Source organism: Pholcus phalangioides, unplaced genomic scaffold (genome assembly GCF_987345545.1).
Source record: "Pholcus phalangioides strain wild (caught in Gottingen) unplaced genomic scaffold, Ppha-v1.0 ptg000027l_1, whole genome shotgun sequence".
Taxonomy (NCBI): domain Eukaryota; kingdom Metazoa; phylum Arthropoda; class Arachnida; order Araneae; family Pholcidae; genus Pholcus; species Pholcus phalangioides.
The window spans coordinates 5,926,390-5,937,065 of record NW_028301617.1 but is presented as its reverse complement, the minus strand read 5'-3'; positions in this window follow the sequence as shown (position 1 = coordinate 5,937,065).

The following is a 10,676-nucleotide window of genomic DNA, read 5'->3' as shown; positions in this document are numbered from 1 at the left end:
TTGACACCTCTGACTATAAAAAGCGTTGCGACCACGGTACATCATCATCATCTCTATGAGTGGGGGGAAGGTTAAAGATCAACGGATGGTTCTGGTGATAAAGATGGCTCCGGAATAACCCTCATCCTAGTGAACACAACTATCGGCTTTACCACAGCAACGGTTTGAAAGAAAATACATTGTTTTTTAATACAATTCCCTCTTCCTAAGAAAACGAATTTCTTATTTGTTAAGTTTAGCAATTGTTCGAGGGTGTTAGCCGGAGGGCCACCTACGTTTCCGAGCTGCACGTGGCCTGGCACTCTACAACCACGGCAAATAATGTGGGTGAGAGAGTAATCGGCCGGATTACTCACCGTACCCTTTCGCAACTCAAAGCCACTTTTTTTTAAGGTGGAAAAGGGTCGCTCTTAAAACCACCATCATCCACGACTTCTCCTCTGATATAGAGCAACCCCCAACCTTCACACAGGGGGAAAAGAGCCGATCGCGCGCACGGACACACACGTTCAACACTTTTTCGAAGATCCTTCCGCTATTCATATTGATGTATTCGTCGAATGAGGATAAGGTCTTGTTGAATGCGGTGTCTATCTTATCAAGCCCATCTTCTGAAAGTACAACCCCAACATTCTATTTCCCCCAACTCGGATTGTCTCGAAAATAAAACATTAACCACTATGTAAAACTTTACACCCTTCCTTTCTTCTAATTTTCGGATCAAGATATCCCGCAACTGATCCCGGGTATTGTTTAAAAATGTCATCAAATTAAACTCGTTATCAGGTGATGATTCTATATCGTAATAACGCAAAATGTATTTAACGCATCTTGTTGTGGTTCTACCTCCGCTTACAGAAAGCGGAGGTTCCACTACTGCAGGAGGTTGGTTGTTCTATAACTGGAGGTTCGCAGATGCATGTTAGTTCATTTCCCTTCCTACTGTCATCTCGTGCGAAACACCTTCCACATTTTATACATGTGTGCTGCTTGACATGCCTGTTAAGGTGATATTTGTTTCGGAAACTTTTTTCCGCAAACCTCACAAATGTGCGATGCGTCAACGGACCTACTACCCTCACCCCGTTGGATGCTCGAACACGTAAGTTCGTGCCTCCGCATGTTGTCTTTCCTGGAGAAGTGCTTATATTGCACTTCCCGCTCGATAACATATTTTCCCCTGTGTGGAGTTTAAGGTGACGAACGAGGTCACATTGGTTTGAGAAAATTCTTCTCGCAGAACGCACGTGTTCTTTTTGGGTTGCTCTAAACGGGGAAATCCAGCCCCCTTCACATTCCTGGAAAAATGAGTACTTAGAATTAACTACGTCTCACGGGAGAATTAAATTATCAATTCTTTACAAGCTCAGTTATCCTGAGCGAGGACACGTTACGGTTATGAAAATAATCATATGAAATTAAATTAAAAGAAAGAGTACTCACAGCGACTTTCGCTTTCTTTGCCGTTGAATAACAATCTTTCAACGGTCTCTTCACGCCGAACAATTGATTTCCTCTTTCGAAAAACTCTTCTAAAGAATCGGGCATTCGGCCATTAAAAGACATCCACCCATTTTCAAACATTTAATTTAATTCAGCTTCGGTCAAAATTAACGACAGTTGGTGTATTGACAGCTGCAACACAGCGTTGAGTTCATCCTCACTTAGTCCAAAATTGATGAAAGACATCATGAACGGTAAAATCTAAGTGAAAAAAAAAAACCAAACTAACTAAGAGAGGAAAAATATCGCAGTACTAGACTCAAACTCGACTGTAAGAGTGAGGTGTTATCATGGTGTACCGCAGAGTTTTTAAACCCTCTTATCTGGTAATGGTATACGGTGAGGGGTACACATTTGACGAACGAGGGATAACATTTGAGGCGAGAGGGTTCCGAATTTGAGAAACGGAGATGAGAGTTAAAGGTGCGAGGGGTTGAAGGAATCATCTGAAATCTGAACACAAATAAAAATACGACACATTGCCAAGAGTAAAATTACATCAGCACGCAGAACGAAAGAGAGGAAACAAACATATGCTAGAGAATGCAAACATTTAATCTTTTAAAAGCACAACAGCTTGGCATCTTCCGTAGTATCTGCACCGGATACCAAATCATCTACGTAGAAGTAATTAGAAATGATTCTCGCTGCATCCGGATAATCGCCTTGACTGTTAATGCTTATTATTGTTAAGCATCTGGTAGCCAGGAACGACGAGCAAGACAAACCGTAGGTGACAGTTTTTAACTTGTACACAGCGACAGAATCAGAGGAATTGTCGCGCCATAAAATAAGTTGATATGATTGATCAGGAGACACAAGTATCTGTACATTTTAGCAATATCTGCCGAAAATGCAATTTTATGAACTTGAAAAGTCAGCAATATTTCAAATATATCACGTTATAGTTTGGGACCAATACCAAGAATGGAATTCAAAGAGATAGAATTCTTACTAGCACACGATCCATCTCAAAACGACTCTCAACTTTGTGGTTGAACTAGAATGTTTATGCACAGCATGGTGAGGGAGAAAAAAATTTCTGATCATCGGGCAGTCATCATCAGCCAAGTGCATGTGATTCATATCCGCGTATTCTTGCATAAACGATCTTTATTCCATTGAAAATTCTGGGTCGTGCTTGAATTTTCTTTGCAGCGACTGCAGACGCGAAAATGCAGAGTCAAAGAATTTCCCAATTTCACATCAGGTTTGTAGATTGGAACAATTTGCACAATTGGAACGGTTTGCTTCACGACAAAACGTCCATTCTTGTTGATCGCGACATTTTCTTTGCAATGTCTTTCACAGAATTCCTCCTGAGGAGTTGGTTCAGGAACCTTTACACAAGGCATTGATTCGACCTCCCACCAAACCGTTTCAGCTCGTCGTTCATGCTGAGATTTGTCACTGTCAGCCCAACAACCGAAGAGACATTGTCGATTTTGCCAGTAACGACCCATCCTAATCTCGAATTCTGGACAATGTGCTCCTTGTTTGCATTCATCACCTGACCAGGAAGAATTATCGAGAAGTGATCGGCCCCTATGATTAAATCAATATCACTTGGAGTGGAAAATGTTGGATCAGCCAGCTTTAGACTATCAAGCATGTCACGATCTTTGAACTTGATCACCGGAGATGGTTGAGGAGCAGTCAAACTCTTTAGCACAAAAGCATCCATGTTAAACATTTCCCGTTGATCGTATTTTGATGTTATTCACAAACTGACAGTTCCTTGAGTAGTGGTCGGCTGAAAAGATACCAATCCAGCTACTGGGACACGAATACAAGGTGATATCTGAAGGTCAAGCTCAGGTATAGGTCCTCTCCTGAGCGAGTACACTTTTTGAAGATAGATTTCACAATTTTAACAGCAGATTCTGCCTGACCATTGGAGCGGCTGTTCCCCGGGCTCGACATGAGATGACGGAAGCCCCAGCCATTCGCGAAATCTAGGAACTGTTTGTTCTTGAATTGCGGACCACCGTCTGTGATGAGCGTGCAAGGAATTCGGTGCCGAGCAAGATGATCTGAACTAGGTTTTTTTGACTGCATGCACCTCAGTAGGTGAACGCAGAACTGCACTCTCACGTGTGTCTTTGTTTGCTGTCCTATAAAGATCAATGCATTTCTCAAGCGATAGAGACCTGTGCTTAACGAGCTCTGCATAAGTATTCGAATCTCGGATTCCGACAACGATTCTATCTCTAAGTAGCGAGTTCATACATTTGTCGCCGTAGCCGCATATTTTAATCTGGCTTCTAAGAGCCGCCAAAAAAGTTGAAAGTTATCGAACGACTCACCTTCGTTTTGGCTTCTCTTATTGAAGAGGGTCCTCTCATAAGTCTCGTTTGTCTGGCCGATCGCGAAAGCTTCGAACTTCTCCAAGATCTCGGACACATTTCGATCATCACACGAAATCCAGACCATCGTAGGGTCGCATGGTGTCGTCATCTAAGCACGAGAGGAAAAGCGCTACTCGATACGGTTCCGGCTCCGAATGCGAGACTTGGTAATTGCAAACCATGGACAGGTGGCGGCCGTCGGCTGATCGGTTCACGCCAGGCTACTTTGTTCATGCCCAAGCAATTCGGCTTCTTCTCTGCTGTAAGATGCAGTTACAACACCGCTGCCACCATATTTAGTGATACGATGCTACATCGATTACGAACGAGAGAGAACATAACTAAACTTTAATAATCCAGCAGAGACATGTTGCCATAACAACCGAGCTGACATTCGAATGCCATACTGTTACCATTCCGCGACTCGTTATAATAATAATGATAATAAATTAATAACATCTTCAACAGAGGGAAATCGATGAAACTCTGGAAAGTCTTTCTCGAGGGTCCTCTCGAACCACAATCGGCGAGTATCGGCGTCAACCTTTTCGAGAAGCAGATGTATCAATCACACGTCTGGGCTGACAGCCCCATCACCAAGAGTTTTCAAGCCTCGCACGACTTGTTCGGAAGTGTCGGCTATTCATCGCAAGTTATATTTCACACTGGTGATCCTGGGCTGATTCAAGAAAGTAGAAACTAACGAGCTGGCTATTTGCCTTTTCTTGCTGTAGCGCTCGACCAGCCTTCCCCAAGCTTCTTGATAGCTAGCCTCTGAGATCGGAATGTGGCAGATGATATTGACTGGAGCTTTCTCGAGGAGTCCTTTCAAATAATGAAACTTTTGTATCGGGCCGAGAGTTTGGTTATTATGTACAACTCCTAGATACATGTCCTTGAAGCTAGGCCATCCCATGTATTCTCCGCTGAACGCGGGAATGTTCAGCTTCGGGAATTTGAACCCACTTGTTCCACCTACTGGGTTCTGGACTTGAGATGTGTAGTTGGAGTCCAACACCACCATCTTCTTGGAATTGATGAATCGGTTTATCTTCGATTTGACGTCGAAATACTGATCTTCGACTTCACCTATCTCCGATAACTTAAGGATAAGGGCTTGGTCATACTCCATGAACTTTTTGAAGGCATCGTCAATCCGTTCTAGTCTCACCAGGACTGCTTCCGTTGATGTAGGGCCCTCCAGTGATGCGGCGAAACTGGCAATGCGGGTGAGAGCGGTCTTTTCTCATTCTCGTAGCTTGACGATTTCCGTCTGAGTCGGCATTTTCAGGCAAGATGATCTGATTCAGATTCGGAACCCCGGCCGAGCACCCAATAAAATGTTCTGTTCGCGTCTGCGACAGAATAGAAGAATTCTAGGTATGAAGGAAACAAAAAACTTTATTGAACTACGAATTGATCAGATGAAATTTAGCAGCCATGCTTCTGGAACGGCGGTAACAACACTACTCGGACACACTTGAGCTCCGAGGACCAAACATCCGCACGAGACGTCAGCGACCGCCACTTGCAACAACTCTTGTAATTATTAATCAAATAAATCTTTTTGTACTTATTATTGAACTTTTTGTCGTACCAGCATGACGTCGAAATCTGTATGCGTTTTTTTCGCGATTTTCACCCTCTCAACGTGTTTTGCAATACCATGTTCCATTGCAATGTTTGTTCCTCTCGATGCCTACTAACAGCCATCTGAGTTTATCGGTCCATTAACAGAACACCTTGTACGTAATTTTTTTTTACTAACGTGCGGTTAGGTTAGCAATGTAACCATATTTATCGCTATTTCGTCAAAAAATAGGTAATCCGGATTTCTTAGCAGAAAGCCTCTGCGCGATGACCTCTCTTTTCTCTTTGTTCAGCCGGGCGATAAATTTACTGCCACTTCTACGAAGGGGGGAGGGGCAAATAGCCTCCGCACCTTTGGGGTCATTCAATTACGTCAGCATCGACGGAGGGGGTTTCGATTTGCTGACTTTTGATGACAAGGGGGGAAGAAAGAGGGGTTTGGATGACGCTTACGTCCTCAACCACCCTTTATGAAGATATGAAATATTCTTACAGTCTGTTCCAAAAATAACTGAACTGGATTATCGATTCAAAACTCTCTCTTTACGCTTTCGTTAAACATGCTTGAGTGGCCCGTGGTACATTTTTCAGATTGCTTGAGTGGTACATTTTTCAGATTGCTTGAGTGGTACATTTTTCAGATTGCTTGAGTGGTACATTTTTCAGATTGCTTGAGTGGTACATTTTCAGATTGCTTCAGTGGTACATTTTCAGATTGCTTCAGTGGTACATTTTCAGATTGTGGTACATTTTTCAGATTGCTTGAGGGACCCGCGGTACATTTACGGTATTCACTGGTATGCCTCGCTGATATACCCACCTAAAAAAAAAATTGTCACACCATTGTTATCAAAATACTCACTCTCGAGATTTTTGGAGTGTCTTTCGTTGTAGATTTTTCAAAATTTCATTAGCCCCACACAGTTGAAGGGATAAATGTTTACCAATCTCTTCAACCGCGTGAGACTAATGCCTTTTCATCATTTGTTCTTTGGCTCGGTGTTCACTGGTTTACCTCGCTGATATACCTACCTAAAATTGTCACATCATGGTTATTAAAATACTCACGCCTGAGTTTTTAAAAATAATTATATTATTATTTTTTGTTCATCTCCTCCATCCCCATAAAATGAATACCACATCCATCCAAGAATACCTGAAATATCTTTCTTCAGGTATTCTAAATTTTGAAGAGGAGGTTTTTTTTTTTGTTTCCAACTAGGAAAAAAGTACCTCCGATCATTTAACTAATTGCTTACCGTAGTGTTTCTCTTTTAAATTAAGCCAAATTTGTTCAAGTCAATATTGTTCACTATGTAAGCACTTTTGTATTAATTCATTTCGTGAATGATTATACAAGTAAGCATAAAATCTTAGATAAGATAATCTAAATTTCATGGTCATAGATTATCTTATCGATAAAATAACAACAAATTATCATAATCTTAGATAAAATAATCTAATTAACGTGATCATACATTAGATTATCTTATCGAGAAAAATACAATTAGAAAATAATATATTTCAAGTTACAATATTTCCTTCACCATCAAATACACTGAAGTCTCGATTTTTTTAAAAGTCTATTCATTTTCTATGTATGTACACGTGTAATAAAAAAAAAATACAATTAATCAAAAACCATTGCCGACATTTTTATCAAATTGTTGTATGAAGATTGGTTTTAGCTCAAATCCACCAAAACATTCTTATCATACATAAATATACACAGAAACACTAGTTAGGTGCTGAATAAATTTTATGATTCCCATACGCCATGGTGTCAATAGAATTAATTAGGGAGTTTTTATCAGAATATGGATTCAGTGTAATTCTTTTTCTTTCCTTTGTAAACTGAAGAGCCAAAAAAACTGGTACAGGCATGCGTATGAAAATAAAGAGATATGGAACCAACCAGAGTACGGCGCTGCGGTCGGCAACGCCTATATAACGCAACAAATGTCTGGCATAGTTGTTAGATCGGTTACTGCTGCTACAATGGCAGGTTATCGAGATTTAAGTGAGTTTGAACGTGGTGTTATAGTCGGCGCACGAGAGATGGGACATAGCATCTCCAAGGTAGCGATGAAATTTGGATTTTCACGTACGACCATTTCACGAGTGTACCGTGAATATCGGGAATCCGGTAAAAAATTAAATCTACGACATCGCTGCGGCCGGAAAAAGATCATGAAAGAACGGGACTGACGAGAATCATTCAACGTGACAGACATTTCCGCAAATTGCTGCAGATTTCAATGCTGGGCCATCAAAAAGTGTCAGCGTGCGAACCATTCAACGAAACATCATCGATACGGGCATTCGGAGCCGAAGGCCCACTCGTGTACCCTTGATGACTGCACGACACAAAGCTTTACGCCTCGCCTGGGCCCGACAACACCGACTGTTGAGGACTGGAAACACGTTGCCTGGTATGACGAGTCTCGGTTCCAATCGCTTCGAGCTGATGAACGTGTACGGGTATGGAGACAACCTCATGAATCCATGGACCCTACTTGTCAACAGGGGACTGTTCAAGCTGGCGGAGGCTCTGTGATGGTATGGGGCGTGTGCAGTTGGCGTGATATGGGACCCCTGATACGTCTAGATACGACTCTGACAGGTGACAGGTACGTAAGCATCCTGTCTCATCACCTGCACCCATTCATGTCCATTGTGCATTCCGACGGACTTGGACAATTTCAGCAGGACAATGCGACACCCCACACGTCCAGAATTGCTACAAAGTGGCTCCAGGAACACTCTTTTGACTTTAGACACTTCCGTTGGCCACCTTAATCCCCAGACATGAACATTATTGAACATATCTAGGATGCCTTGCAACTTGCTGTTCAGAAGAGATCTCCACCCCCTCTTACTCCTACGGATTTATGGACAGCCCTGCAGGATTCATGGTGTCAATTACCTCCAGCACTACTTCAGACATTAGTCGAGTCCATGCCACGTCGTGTTGCGGCACTTCTGCGTGCTCGCGGGGCCCCTACACGATATTAGGTAGGTGTACCAGTTTTTTTGGCTGTTCAGTGTATATTCTGACTCCAATTGAAGAAACGGTTGATAATATCTAAGTTCATTTAATTAAAAAAAAACTATTTACATTGGTTAACAATATTAATTCCACATAATAAAAAAGGAGAAACTTTTTTCTCACTTGCGCGAGAGCAACACACTGAGCAAGAAGTAGGTTCTGCAAGAGAAACAGTTCGCTTGTCCCCTTTTTTCGCCTTTGCCACCCACGCATCAGGAGGTGCACGTAAGGGGGGGGGGAGAGATGACGCCACAGGGGAAAAAAGAATACACAACATATAAACTTATGTAAGTCATCGAGAAGAAATATAAGATTTCTCTATTCCTCCTTTAAGTTGTAAATATCGATTATATGATATTTTAATCGAAGTTAAAGAGGAGATAAATTATGAATTATGTAAGCCGAAAAGACGGGAGAAGGTTCTGGGAATTCGTAGGAAATTCTAAGGGTTAAAAATTAAATAATAAAAATTCATTAAACAAAAATTGTTTCCAAATTTTCGAAATCATTATTATTCTTCAATTTAATCTATAGAGATGATATCTTTATGTTAAATATTTGATCATGTATTTTTACAACAGGTGGCAGCAAATTCGTTCTGGACGAGGGAAATATTCGAAAGCCCCCTTCCAGTTTTTAATTTATAAATCCTCCCCACCTGATATATATTTTTGAATCTTCAATTTTTTTCAACTCCCGACATCACATCGACAGAATATTCCATAGCTTTTTCCAACAGCGAATAATTTTTAGCTTGTTTGTTAAGGTAATTTTCATTTCAATAGTTCAACAAACATTCATGGCGAAGATATTTTTCAACAAACTTGAAGCTTGTGTCCTCTGGCCACCTCACCATCCAATATTTCCGCGGAATTCTAGCGAAACTTCAGGAGACGACGGAGTATGAACAGGTTCACGCTTGAGATCAAAATAAACCCCTCCGTGAGAGAGCAAAAAGACCCTTCCAAGAGCGGCAGGTCACGCCCACTGGCGCATGCGCATAGGTCTACTTAACCGGAAAAAATATAACCGTTCGTATTTAACTTACCAACTAAATCACTTGTGCACTTGCCAACTAAAGCCGTGTAAACGGCCCTTATCATCTGCATACATTGTATCGTACTTGGAAACTAACAATTAAGTTACTAACTGAAGCACTTGCCTCGTGTAAACGGGCCTTAAGACTGAAGCGGGATCATCAGCATCAACAAATTGTGTTCCGTTGACAGCTGCGATGAGTGAAAACGAAGTTGACGTGGGATATATCATAAACAAGGACGTTAAGGAAAAGTTAGGGAAGAAAGGTAAGCAGATTGAGCTGGAGAACAAAAGTGTCATTGAACACCTGAAACAAGAACTATCTGAGATGACGAAAAGCCACCAAATAGAGCTGATGTTTAGACTGGATGAAAAAGAGATGGAACTGAAAGCTGAATTCGAACGAGAGAGAGAGAGTTTGCTGACGGAGCAGAAGAATCTCCTACAAAAGGGAGAAAGAGGAAGAGATGAAGGCATTAAAAGATTCGTTACATCAAGCCATTGACAGAACTGTTTCACGGTGCATGGGTGAAATGCAAATGAGAGTTGAAACACTGTTGACTGAGAGTTGATGAAGTGACAGACGAAAAGAGGAAGACGTTTAATTCAAGACGGAGGATCGCAGAAAAATGTGTTGCTCATTGGATCGTGATCAAGGGATATCAGTTTGAGGACTTGAAGACGTAGTCGGTGTCTCGAAACCTCGACAGACTGGTGAAAGTCAAGATGAAAGACGCATACGACGAGATCGGTGATTATGACGTACCATCGAGGATCGTCAGCTGTGCTGAGTGCATAATGAAGTGGAAGTATCGGAAAAACAGATTTTCCGGGACGGAAGATCAGCAGGATGGCCGATTGTGGGAAAGATGGCGCCACATTCCGGATTCGAGTTGGCGAGTGTGTGTGAGCGCGCATGCGCAGAGAGGAGGATTGACGACGCGGTGGACGAAAGACGTATAGGAATAGTGTCTGTAACTGTATGTAAATAATAATTATCGTTTATGATTAAATCTCTCATATATTTTACGCGTCATTCAAGTGCCACATTTCCTTTATCAGTAAAGTATATTTCCAGACCACTCGTTATCCACGACACGCCATTCAAGTGGCACAGTTGTAGATTACTGGAGGCACACGATATCAAG